Raw genomic sequence first — 13,226 nt, 5'->3', positions numbered from 1 at the left:
CTTGTGGGAATGGGATAGCAATGATGGGAGTTCACTTCCTTTCTCACACACCCATTTATCCTTTTGCTTGTTACCATGAGTTGAAGAAGACCAAAGCCCTTGTGGCTTTCCGGCCTGCAGGATCATCAGCCAACATTAACCTTTCTTCTTTATAAGTTCCCCAGCGTCAGGTATTCTGTTATAGCAATAGAAAATGGACAGGTTTCAAGCAGAGGAATGATAAGAAGTATAGTTTAGAAAGTTAATTCTGAATGGTGGAGAAGGAAGGATGAATGAGGCAGGAACCAGACAGGAGGTGGTGTCTGTTGGCTCCTCCACCAAAGATGGCCAGGGACACATTGGTGGCTGAACAAACCAGGCTTATCTATAGCATGAGAGGATGTATAATACAGGACAACGATGGTGTCTCAGTAAGGGTGTGGGAAAGAACCTGCTGCAGGATTTGGGCTGTCGTTATGACTTTTTAAAGATGGTATTACTAATGGGGCTGAAGAGATGGCTCACTGGTAAAGCACACACATTGACCTCATAGTTCAGTTCCCAACACCCACATCAGAGGGCTCACGGATGCCAGTGTAAGGGACCCAGCTTCAGGGGACTCAGGCTCCTGTTCTCCTTGGGCACCACCACACACATACACATTTACAGATGTCTGTTATCAGTGTGTGTGTGTGAGAGAACATGACAAGGTCAGAGGACAACTATTCAGAGTTGGTTCTCTTCTTCAGCATGTGTATGGGTTCTGGGGGCCGACCTCTGGCCATCAGCCCTGTGTGGCAAGTGCTTTACCCACAGAGACAATCTTGCCAGTTCCCTTGTGACTTGTTTGAGCAAAGGGTGGCAAGTGAGGCTCCAGCTTTGGGTGGAAATGTATCCAAAATGGTGTGGGCGTTTCGTACTGCCCCCCAGAGCACTCGTACATTGAGGGGCACAGGAAAGACAGGACAGTGGGACATCAGAGCTGGGGCCATGCAAAGACATCTGTCTGCTGGAAGCCTAGAGCCCCATGAAAGTCAGCTACTGCTATGTGAGTGTGTGTGTGGGGGGTGGGGCTGGCACATTAGCCCAAATCTCTCTCATCTCTGCCTGCCCGAGCCTCCTGACTTAACCCTTAGGAAGCAGAGAAGAGAACTCAGTGGGGTCTTGAGGGTCTAGATCAGGAAGAAAATGGGTCTGGGGGAGAGGCAGTGTGAAACAACTGACCAGTACTCACAGTATATTCCCAAAGCTGAGGAGTTGCCTGATCCTTAAACTTGCTCCAGAAACAGTGTCCCCATCTTAGGCTGTGTGATGCTCTTGGGCAAACTTTGGGTGGTTAAAAGGGAAGTTATGCCAGGTGTGGTGGCACTCGCCTTTATCCCACCACTCCAGAGGCAGAGGCAGGAGGATCTCTGAGTTTGAGACCAGCCTGAACAAGTTCTAGGTCAGCCAGGGCTACATAGAGAGGCCCTGTTGAGGGAGAGAGAAACACACAACACACACACACAGAGAGAGAGAGAGAGAGAGAGAGAGAGAGAGAGAGAGAGAGAGAGAGAGAGAGAGAGAATTATTGCAGGCACCAGAAAGGAATGGAACCCAGAGCAGAGTAGACAGCCCTCCCCCCCCCCCGCATCTTCCACATATTTCTGTCTCTTAGAAATGTCCCTGAGTCAATCTAGCTCCCCAAGGTGTGGGGCAGGATGGGACAAACCTGGCTGGCTGCCCTGATGGGGCTATCCAGGTAGAGCCTGGCTCCCGTCATGACTCCTGTCATGTCCAGTCTCCTGACGGGGTAAGCCTTCATTGAGTATGTGTGAGGCAGCTGATCTTGAAAAAGTTCTTTCAGGAAGAGGTGACTGACAACCTAGGACAGCTTTCTTCCTGGTCCCAAGCCTTTCTAAGCACATTAGTGCCTCTGCTCCCAGAAAACAAACTCAGCAAAAAGAATTAAAAAGAAGGCTCAGCTAGGCTATCTGTGGACCCAGCCTGAAGGTGGACAACCATGAGGGCCTCCTTTCTCTTCTCTTTAACTGCCTTCTCTTGCCTCAGGATTCCGGAAGTGGGGCAGGGGCCAGGAGATTGAGGGACCAAGAAAAGCAAGGACCTGAGGGAACGTCTGTCCTCAGCTAGGAGAAGACACATGCAACTGAAGCAGCCCTGGGCCTGGCCAGGGTGACAAGCTTGGGGTCTCCATAGAGATGACTGCTGCCCTTATCCCTAGGTCAATTGACTTTCTTGAATTCACATATCTGCTGTCCCTTAATTATTTAAATAATTTCCCCATGGTTTCCAAAATGCCTTCCCGGATGGCAAGGCTGGGTAAACTTCCATAGCCATGTGGTGAGGTGGCCCTGCTTTGGTCCCTTCCTTAGTACGATTGAGGGGACATGACTCATCAGAGGGGTGGCCCGGTGTTGGCTGGGAAGGGGAAGGTGCCTTCTTGGTGATTCATGAGCAGTTTCTATTTCTCTCATTTGACAGGCTGTTGGACCCTTCCCTGCTGGGATCTGCTACCCACACTGGACTCAGTACCCAGAAGCTCCCCCTGCCCTGTAGGGCTGGGTGTGGTGAACCCTGTGTGGCCTTTTTTCAGGGCTTCCAGGCCTCTGGACACCACCTTTCTGGGTGACCCCAGAATCACCCCCATGCATCCTTTCGTCCCAGGGACCGTTAACCAGGAAGCCCCTTCTTCCTGTATTTCCTCCCACTTCTCAGGCCCCTGGGGGCCTGGATGGGAAGACAGGTTTGCTAAGGCCAAGCCTGGGGCTCCCCAGTGATGATGAATCCCTCCTTCCTACCAGAACTGAGGCTAGTGGCTTTCTAGAGCATGGGTGCTGATTGACTCTAGGGGGAGGAGGGACCAGCCATGACCTACAGAGGGATGAGGGAGAAAGGGCAGCCCCTTGCTCAGGTCTGAACAGGCCATGACTCATTTGTCTCTCTGGGTCTCGGATTTCTTCCATGAAGGAAGTCTGAAAACGGTCCCTGCAGTGATGGTGGAGGTGGTCACTGGGGGGAAGTGAGGGTGGGTGGTGACAGCTGTGTGTATCCTTGCGTCAGGGGTCAAGCCTCTGAGGGCTTCACAGTACTGGGGGCTAGGCACTCAGGGAGTCACTGCTCTCTGCTATGGCAAACTGGGGTGCTTCCTGGAGGAGGTGGTATGGGTGCTGGACTCCAGCAGGGAGCTTGGGGCATTTAGCCTATCTGGGCTCTTGGTACAAAGCACTGCTCTGAGCAAAGAGTGTGTGGGGATCCAGGGAGCTTCATGGTAGGACAAACTGTTTGGCTTTGCCACAGAACGTGAACCAGAAAAGGAAGGATGAGATAACAGCCTTGACTGTCCTGCTGAGGGGTTCAAGTTCCCCTCAGAGGTACCAGCGGGCCTCCATGGGGCCAGATGTCCTTCTAGAAAAATGATGTTGACTGTAGTGTGGAAGCTGGATGGAACTGGGAGGCAGGTGCCCAACACCTGGGCATGAGGAGCCATTATCATGGTCTGGTTAGAGCCAAGAGTGGTGGTATTTGTCCATAGTTCCAGAACGTGGGGGGCTCTGGAGAATATTGAGGCCAGTCTGGGCTACATAGTGAAATGCTGTTAAGAAAAAAATCTGGTTAGGAGATGACATGGCCTGGTTAATTCTGAAACGGACTGGTTGGTTTAAAAAGCTTTCTGTCACAACTTCACACTGGCCTCAGAACAGTTTGTTCTGTCTCTTGGATGCACCCACTCGGCCTGTGTGGGTGGCCAGTCTCTGATGGTTTCACACCATGGTGTCAAGTATTCTGCTGCTTTCCGGTTAAAGAGTGCACACAGGCTGGGGGCATAGCTCAGTTGGTAGAATGCTCTGCCCGTAACTTACACAAAGTACTGGGTTCAATTCCCAGCGTTGTATAAAACCAGGTACACCTTCACCTCAGCAGGGAGGAGCCTTATCTGGGGCTCTGGCCTAATGTCTGTTGTTCTTTGGGGCTGCATCCTGAGGCCTGAGGCTTCCCCCTCCCAGTCTTGAGCTATTCCTGGGAGATCTCAGTCCCAGCCAAGCACCTTGTGATGGCTGGCACCATGGGGTGTGCCTGGTTCCTGTGGGTTCTGTCCCAGAAGCTAGGTGTAGGTTATCACAGCTCCTGCCTAGTCTGGCCTAGGAGACCCTTCCTGGCCACCAGGAGCCACCTCTCCAGAGATATTCCCTCTTCAGGGTAAACTGAGTCCTGCCTGTGGACACATTGAGGAGCTGAGACAGTTGCTCCTTTGCTTAGGCTGTGCTGTGAATGAAAAGCTAGGAGCAGGGTCAGAAGGTCATGTGGATAGCAGTTACATCCCGGAAGGACAGGAAGCAGGGGACAGAGGCTGATTTAGTCTCACTGTAGTGCTCTAGAAGGTCCTGATAAGTATGTGGCATAGCATGGTGCTACCACAGCACTGGCTGGACTGCCTCACAGCAGACAGTGGAGGACTTCAGGGTTGCATTGCTGTGGTGATTAGCTCATCTCCAGCTGGCAGTACAATGTTCCTGGGGTACCAGTATGGCGCCTGACACCAGGGCTACAGAGCCCTGTTGCTAAATTTGCAGATCAAAGACTAATCTCCCAAGTTGAGATTCCCCTCTCAAACCAGCACTGATGATGAAGGTGTGTGGAAGTGAGAAGCATGTGTGTTAGGGGTGTTAACCAATGTGTGTGTGTGTGTGTGTGTGTGTGTGTGTGTGTGTGTGTGTGTGTGTGTGTGTAATTGGTATACATGTGGGTATGATGGAGTCAGGTATATGCAACAGGGTGTATAAGTATTGTTGTGGGTGTCAGTACCTATATGAGGAGAGGGCAGCAACCAGGCCCAGAAATGGTCCCTAGCAGTCTGAGAGCTTACTCCTTCCTAGGCAGCACAGAGGAGGTGTCAGTGGCCAGTGAGAAGAGGGGACTGTCACTCCTCAGCTGGCTGAGAAATGGAGTAGACTTGTATTGAGGCAGGGACAAATTCCATGTTAAAAGTGGGCAGGCACACATAGGGAGTGTATTGTCTCGGGACCAGTGGTCAGGGGTGACGGTGTGTGGGCTGCAGGACTGGTGGAAGTGTCTGAGGAGTTGGACTTGTGGACCTGGGGTCTGACACCTGTGGCCATGGTGGAACTGCTGATGCAGGGTTTCTGTGGGCTACGCTGGCACTTGGGAGGCCACGTTCTGGTGGGTGTACTCCGGTGCCCATGGGTGCTAGAGGTGTTTCAGTTTGACTGTGTAGTACTGTGGGTTTGAGGACAGACACGCCAGTAGGGCTGTGTAAGCATGAGGGTACATGTGTGAGACTGTGAACACATCTGTGTGTGGGCATATATGACCCTTGGTGTCTGGGGACACTCCATGATGACCTGCAAAGCTGACTGTGTGCACATTTGTGTGTGGGTACACGTGACCCCATTGTCTGGGGAGAATGGTTGGCCTTTTTCAGGAACTTCCACCTTCAGGAAACATCTTATCTAACTTGAATGTTAATCCTGACTGATCCTCCCAGGTGCTTCCTCTCTGGTGACCACCCCCAAACTGTCCGCTCCTAACTTGAGCCCTGTCTCCATATCCTGTTGCGTCCACACAGCCAGTTCTCTTGAACTGTGGCTTGGCTATCCTCTTTCTTAGTCTTTGCCTCAGCGTTGAGTGTATACCCCTCTTCCAGTCATAGAAGTCTGAGCTGGGAGTGCACACACAGCAGGGCCCTGGCTGGGCTCAGGCTCAGCGTTGTGAGGACAAGAGACTCCCATACCATCATGCCCTTGGAATCTGGCCACTACAAGAGTCCTCCTCTCTCCTCCCCACAGCTACTCCTTCCAGTCTGCTCAAAGTCGTTGTTGGCTCTTTTCATTTGCTACCTAGGCTGAAGTCACTGTTCTCTGTCCCTGAACCACTGTGTTAGCATCTGACCTCACTCTGTGGCCACTTTACTTCCTGCCTGTTCACCTCTCACAGCTAAGTGCCTCTCTGGTGGTTCTGCACCATCAGAAGTGCCTTTCAAGGGTTCCCACTGGCCTTCCAGTAGGGTCAAATCTTCACAGGAAGTAAAGGGCCTGCCAGCCAGCTGCTCCCCGACCCCTCTGCTTGACTTTCTACCCCTTGCTTTAGTCTAGACTACCTCTTCCGGCTGGCCCCTTGCCCTCCTCCAAGTTATAGCTAAAGACCACATTCAATGGAGCCTCTCCTTTACTCCTCTGCTCTCTCACTGTCCTCTGAGTGCTTAGCTAGGCCTCTGCTGCTCTGACATGATCTTACTGACATAGTCACAGTCCAGTCTCTGGCTCCCATGGAACGTCACCCCAAGATGACCGAAGCCTTGTCTATCTGATTCATGGTCACATCCCCAGCACCCAAAGCAGAGCCTGGCACTCTATAAATATACCTGGTGAACCATGAGTACTGGGACATGAGGAGATCTGACTGAGGCAAGTGTTGTGCCTAGGGTCACCAAAGTGGGAGTGAATGAACTTGCCCTTGAATCTAGGACACCCTGCTCTTCATAGAAGTGATGATGGGTGCTCATTGATATGCCTGGGGGCGGGGCTTGCTTTCTGGAGCCATCCACTTTGAGGACCTAAGGACACTTCTCTCCTGGATCCTGGGGCATGCTGGGAATAAGGGCCAAGTCCTGTGTCTAAGCATAGCTGCCAGGAGAGATGTCTCAATCCCCAACCCAGACCTGGACACTGTGGGTTTTTGTTTTTGTTTTTGGTATGGAGCACAATGGACTTTTGGTGGGGAGCAGAAGACTGTGTGTCTGTGGTTTCGAGATATTTGCAACTGGGCTGGGAAACAGCACTCTGGTTCCTGAGACAACGGCACCTCCAAGATGGGGGCCCCAGTGGCCAGGACTCAGAGAGAAGAGGCTGTGGGCAGAGAAGGGCATCTGGTGGGGAGGATCCTGGAAGCATGGTAGGAGGGGCACAAAACTTCAGATCCAAGTATGACTCTACTGCCTACTGACTTCGAGAGCTTGGGAAAAGTATATAGTTTCTCAGTGCCTTGGATTCCCCCATGCATATTTGGTGTATTCTTTCTGGCCTTTTCTGGCTTTGGGGGTTTAAATCAGATCATGTTTAGAAGTAGGACAGGGCAGGGCCTATGGAAAGTACAATGTAGTTGTGGTGAAGAGAGGCATGTGGGTGGTTTGTGTCTGGGGAAAAGGATGAATGCAGAACAAAGGCAGGTCCCTGCGGACTCTTTCTAGAGGCAGGAAAGTCTAATGACTAAAATCCAGGCTCCAGTCAGTATTCCCAAAGGCTGAGTGGCTCTCCTGCCTATTATTGCTGTAATGAAACACCATTGACCAAAAGCAAGTTGGAGACGAAGGGTTAATTTTACTTATGCTTCCAAATCCCTGTTCCATCAATGAAGGAAGTCAGGGCAGGAACTCAAGCAGGGCAGGAAACTGGAGGCAGGAGCTGATGCAGAGGCCATGGAGGGAGGGGTGCTGCTTATTGGCTTGTTCCCCATGGCTTGCTCAACCTGGTTTCCTATAGAATCCAGGACCAACAAACAGCTCATGGGTGTCCCCACCCACATGGGCTGGGCCCTCCTACATCATCAATCACCAATTAAGAAAGTGCCCTATAAGCTTGCCTGCAGCCTGATGTTATGGGGATATTTTCTTTTTCCTGGTTTTCAAGACAGGGTTTCTCTGTAGCTTTTGGAGCCTGTCCTGGAACTTGCTTTGTAGACCAGGCTGGCCTCGAACTCATACAGATCTGCCTGCCCCTGCCTCCCGAGTGCTGGGGTTAACGGCGTGCGCCCCCACTGTCTGGTTATGGAAATATTTTCTTAATTGAGGCTCCCTCCTCTCCAAAGACTTGCTCATATCAAGTTAACATAAAACTAGTCCACACAGTGGCCTTGGTACCTCTACTGGAATGCCTTTGAATTCTGGTTTCTGTCTCAGTTCATTTGTGCTGCTGTAACCAAATGCCTATGGCTGCATAATTAATAAGCAATAAGGACAGAATAGGAAGACAGTTTAAAAACTCCAAGAGTGGGCATCAGTAAAGGGCCATCTTACTTTGGTGGCGACTGAACTCATTTCCACAATACAGGTGCCAATCCATTCTGCTCTCTTGGTCTAGTCATCTCGCATTAGGCCCTTCTTCTAAACCAGTGCTTCTCAGCCTTCCTAATACAGTTCCTCATGTTGTGGTGAACCCCAACCATAAAATTATTTTTGTTGCTACTTCATAACTGTAATTTTGCTACTGTTATGAATTGTAATGTTTTCGGATGGTCTCAGGCGACCTTGTAAAAAGGTTGTTCAGTCCCCAAAGGGGTTGCAACCTACAGGTTGAGAACCACTATTCTAAACATTGCTGCATGGAGCATTAAAAGTATCCAAGACATACTTTTGTGTAGATTCATTGAAGCCATTGCAGTTTCTCTATCTCCAAGAGAATAGATGAGGAGGAGATGAAGCTTGCGCATAGCAATGCCTGTAAGGCTCCTAACACTCGGTTAGTCATTGTTCTCTTTATCAAGGGCCCAGGGTGGGTGGGCACCACTGAAATGAACAAATATGTGATGGAGAGATGGGAAAGATAGAAAACACTGAGTGATGTGTGCACTGTGGAGAGAGGTGGAACTGGAGACGTGATGGCAGTGACAGGTGAGAGAGAGGGCTTAGGTCTACATGCTGTTGTCACTTAATAGATTCAGCAGGATAGTGTACAACAGCCTGGAGCTTATGCAGACCCAGACTCAGCCCCCAAATCTGCTGCCCAGCTTCAAGATCCTCTGGCTTTGGGCAATGATGGAGGCAAAGGATGAGAAAAAGTTCACTTTCTGGATTGGACCTTCTCAAATGATCATTGGCCCTGTGTTGCCACCAGAGTTCATGTTGGTATTAGTGGTTCATGCTGCTGTCCCAGGCTGCGATGAAGCCTGAGATCCATGTGGACATATGCAGTCTGTACTGCTGCCTGATGTCTTCAGGCTTTGCTGCCTGGGGGAGCCATGCTGGTGTGAGTGGCAAGTATAACTACCTGAGGCCATGTTGAAGCTCATGATCCTTTCAGATGCTGACGGCCATGAGTGGGTCAGTGGTCCTCATATGGCCCAGGGCATGTTGATATCTGTGGCTCCTGTTACCATTGAAGCCCATGAGGATGTCCATGGTCTAAACCCATGTTAATGTTGGTGGGTGCAGAAGATCTGGCCCCGCCTTTTGCTGGCCAAATAAGGGCATTGGGATGGGCCTGGGAGGGAGAGCTGGTCTTGCCTCTTGGTCTCTGATCCTGGAAGTCTCTAATTCCCTAATAGCCTAGAAGTCCCCTTTGTCTCCTGCCACAATGCACCTAGCTCTGGTCATGGCGGAGACTCGGGAATCTTCTTGTCACCCTGGAACCCAGTGTGGTCATATTTCTGAGGATTAACTGCTTGTGAAGCCAATTGGTGTCAGCTTTTCCTCCATAGCCTGCTCTTCCCGCCCCACTGTGCCTAAGTCACAGATGTCTCTGACTGCCAGTAAGGAATGGGGTTGCTTGACTGCTTGGGGGCTTGGGAGCCTGATGTATGTGAGGGTGGGCGCCTTAGGAGTGGGGAGTCTCCTCCAGCCATATCCAGGCACACAGGACCATGGGGATACTCACCACTGTCCACTGGGGCTCCTCCCTGCCCTGTGACTCATGCTCTTGTCTTTATGGGAGAACATAGCCATGGGGAGTGCTGGATCCCCTGAACTCATACAGTGCACAAAGCTGGTAGGGGCTGTGATGCTGCCCTCTAGGGCAAGGTGTTCCCACTCCGGCGTCTCCTATCTGCATCATGACTTACAGAGTGTTTGGGAACTGTCTGTGCCTTACTTAATAGCTTTCCTAAGTTGACTTGATTTTTTTTTTTACAACCCTAACATTTATTTTAAAAGGAAAAGATAATCATTACTCTAGTGGATAACTAGTGTCACTGGCCATGAATACAACATGATCATGAAGGTAAGTATTACTGAGATGATGAAGTCAGCTCCTTGAAGGCGTCACTAGGGGTTTACTGTTGGATCCCCAGCCCCCAAAGCAGGACCTGACACACAAGTTCTCAGGACAGAGTGTGCTACGGTGTCGGTGAGTAAATGCAGAAGGGAATGAAGGACCCAAGCCTCAGTGAAAGGAGAAGAGCAGAGGTCATAGGGGCCCTGAGGCCAGCCAGCCACAAGTGGACAGATTCAGGTCATTGAAGGGGATTTGAAAAGGTGGAACTTCCTCACTGTGTGTTTTGGAGTTCTTCAGCCATCTATTCAGATGCTGCCTGAGCATCAAAGGACCTCCTGGGCACAACAAGAACCCAAAGTTCAGGTGGCAGGCTCCTCTCACCCACATTCAGGGGAGAGCAGATCCAGGGGAGCCTCCTTGGTAGAACTGCCTATGTCCTTTTGTTCCCATAAACTCATCTGACAAACACGTGGGTTGTGCCAGCCTCTTCTACCACATGCCTGTCTACTTGTGGCCAGCATGATCTTTGGGGCTTCCTGCTTCACCTATCCCAGCAGGAGACGGAATGGTCATGTAACCCTCTCTGCCTCCTCCCCACAGTGCCAGCCAGGTTGTGGTGGTAGCTGAGCTCAGGGCCTGGAGTTCGGGTCTTTGCCTGGCAGGAGCCTGTGGGGGTGGCTGCAGCATAGCATCCGGGTGGGAGGCCTGGCACAGGAAAGCTGACGTCATCCCTGACTCACTCTTCAGGCTGGGGGTGGCCTGTCACTCACCCCTACGCTCACTCTCACCTTCATAACTACACTGGCTCAGGCCTCTCAGCCCAGCCACTCACATCTCCTCTCCTCCCTGGGCCATCTGCTCGAGGCTAGGCTTGGAAGGAGGAGGAAGAGAAAGGGCATCAGGGCAGAGCCTGGAGCATCTGACTGTGGAAGGGAAACCCATCCTGCAAGCAGGCTGGGTGGACAAACCGGAATCCCAAAGGCAGTAGGCCAGTGACGTCTAAGTAGCCACCCAAATAAATGGTTACAGAAAATAATACAGAGAACCATCATTTGTTCCAGTTGAGTCCCACATGGTTTTAATTGAAGAAAGAAAAATAAATAAAACCTGAGCCCCAAACTCATTTGTTAGGTCTGTTCTGTAAGAGCCAGGCCATGAAAAACCTTAAACAGAAACCAACAGCTGTGTGGTTACTTGCTGTCTAGTGATGAGGCCCTGGGGCAGCCTGTGGAACAGCCAACCTGCCTGGGATCTACCTCATACTATCCCAGTGTATATCCAGAGTCCTGTCTCCTCCTGGAAGGCTCCCAGCGAATGATTCTGGAGAATAGGGCCTTGAGAAGGTGGCAAAGGGTAGCAGACATCCTGCAGATGACTCATTTGTGGCAGCATCCAAGGGTTGGTAGGGGGACCTTTAGTCAGAATAACAGATGGGGAGGGATGTGGGCTCTTCTACCCCAGCCTTGGACTTTCACCCTGATATTGAAGGTGGGGATTTCCCCTGATTTGTGAATCTAGCAGCGGGTAAAAGCAAGCCCCTCTTTTATGGTTAATTTGGCCTCCTTGAGTTCATCTATGTATGTCAGAGCTGAAAAGGGGCCAGCTCCAAGGAGAGTGGTGTGTGTGTATGTGTGACAGATCCACGCTGGCTCAGATGCAGGGACTGAGGTACCCAATAAACTTTCAGCAACACACTGTCACCCTGCAAGGAGGCACAGCAGTTGAGTACAGTATTGGAGTTAGGGAGCTGGAGTTTCCCACAAAGCTAAGTTGATTTCATTACTGCTGCAGGGACCTCAGCTGTCAGGGCCTCCCTCTTCTCCACAGCTGGAAGGCTGTGGCTCCAGGCATGGCAGGTGACTCTGGTCAGCAAGACTAGACATGATGGTCCCCTTCATGCTCTGTAATTTGTCCCAGGAATCAGGCATTAAGTCATCCGTGAGGCCGATGCCAAGGATAAGAGCCCCTATCAGCTTCAGGGATCTATGGTCCAGACTCCCTGGCTGGGCTGCCAGTTCTGCTGTATCAGCTTCCAGACTGGCTTGGTGGGAAGGGACCCAGGCTGTGGCACAGCCTCCTTCCTAGTCCTAGAACCAACATACATGATGGTGCCACTGAGACACCAGTCCACTTGGACCAGGAGTTGTGGCTTCTCCCTTGCATTCTGTGTCCCCAGACAAAGAGGAAAGGCACAATATTCTGCTCCAGCACCCATATACTTTATCACATGCTGGGGTCACACAGGTCCTAGCTGTAGGCCTCCAAGACAGTGGGGACAGTGGGTCTGTAGGGAAGCTGGAAAGGTCTTACTATAGGCATGGAGGATTGGCTCACGGGAGTAAGGGTATGGGAGGTTGGGTTTGAACATGGTCCCCACCCACCATGTCTGCTTCAGATGGGGTTCAGCCACCTACCAGCATTCCCCAACCCAAGAGCCCCCAGGGCCCACGCACAGCTGGGTCTCACCACATCCCGGAGGAGGGGGCTGGCACTTGGGTGGGGGAGGGCAGAATGGCTGTGAGTTACCCAGCTTACAGCTTGGTGTGGGACCAGCAGGGCCTGTCCCAGGAGGGTGTCAGCTCTAGGAGTTGGAAGGGGGTAGGTTTTGCAAGTGGCTCTTCTTCTTCCCCTGAAATTCCCGCCAGGCCTGGCTGGGCCCTGGGAGAGCCCAGCATCGTCAGCAGAGTTCCCCTTCAACCCTGGCCGGTGACATGGGAAGTACTTCTTTTTGGGCCCTTGGGGGGTTTCCCTGGGCCTCTGGGGAAAGAAGTTGTCCCAGTCATAAGTGGAAACTCGTCACAGACCCCTGCTCCCCTCCCCCCACAAAGCCCCCAGACCAGGGCTTTGGCTGCAAGGGACTACTCTGGCCAGGGCAACTTTTGGTAAAAGCCTGACATGGGGAGAAGGGAACAGACATTTTCCTAAGGTCTCTAAAATGAGACAAGTGGTGTGCTTCCTTCCAGTGTATCATCATCAGTAGCCAACAGGTAATTTTGTTAACGAAATTCCTAGAATGTAACCCCTGGAGAGAACGGGAAAAGTGAGGAACCATAAGACCCCGGTGACTCGCAGGCTCTGTGCAGCCAAGAAGCTGAGTTCCCAGGCACTTAGCCGCCTGAGGCCGGGCAGAGTGGGGAGCACCCAGGCATATACGCTGGGGAGACGTGGGTGGGGCCTCTAGACTCTGTGCTGACACTTGTCACGGTCTGGTACCCAGTTTCTTCCCCCTCAGAGTTCCTCCTCCAGGTGCCCGCCTCCCACCCGTCCGCTCCGGGAGCCCCGGGGGCCGCCCAGCCCGAGTCCCAC

This window comes from Cricetulus griseus, chromosome 6 (assembly GCF_003668045.3).
Source record: "Cricetulus griseus strain 17A/GY chromosome 6, alternate assembly CriGri-PICRH-1.0, whole genome shotgun sequence".
Lineage (NCBI taxonomy): Eukaryota > Metazoa > Chordata > Mammalia > Rodentia > Cricetidae > Cricetulus > Cricetulus griseus.
The sequence above is the reverse complement of the archived record's forward strand: the minus strand, read 5'-3'. Positions refer to the sequence as shown.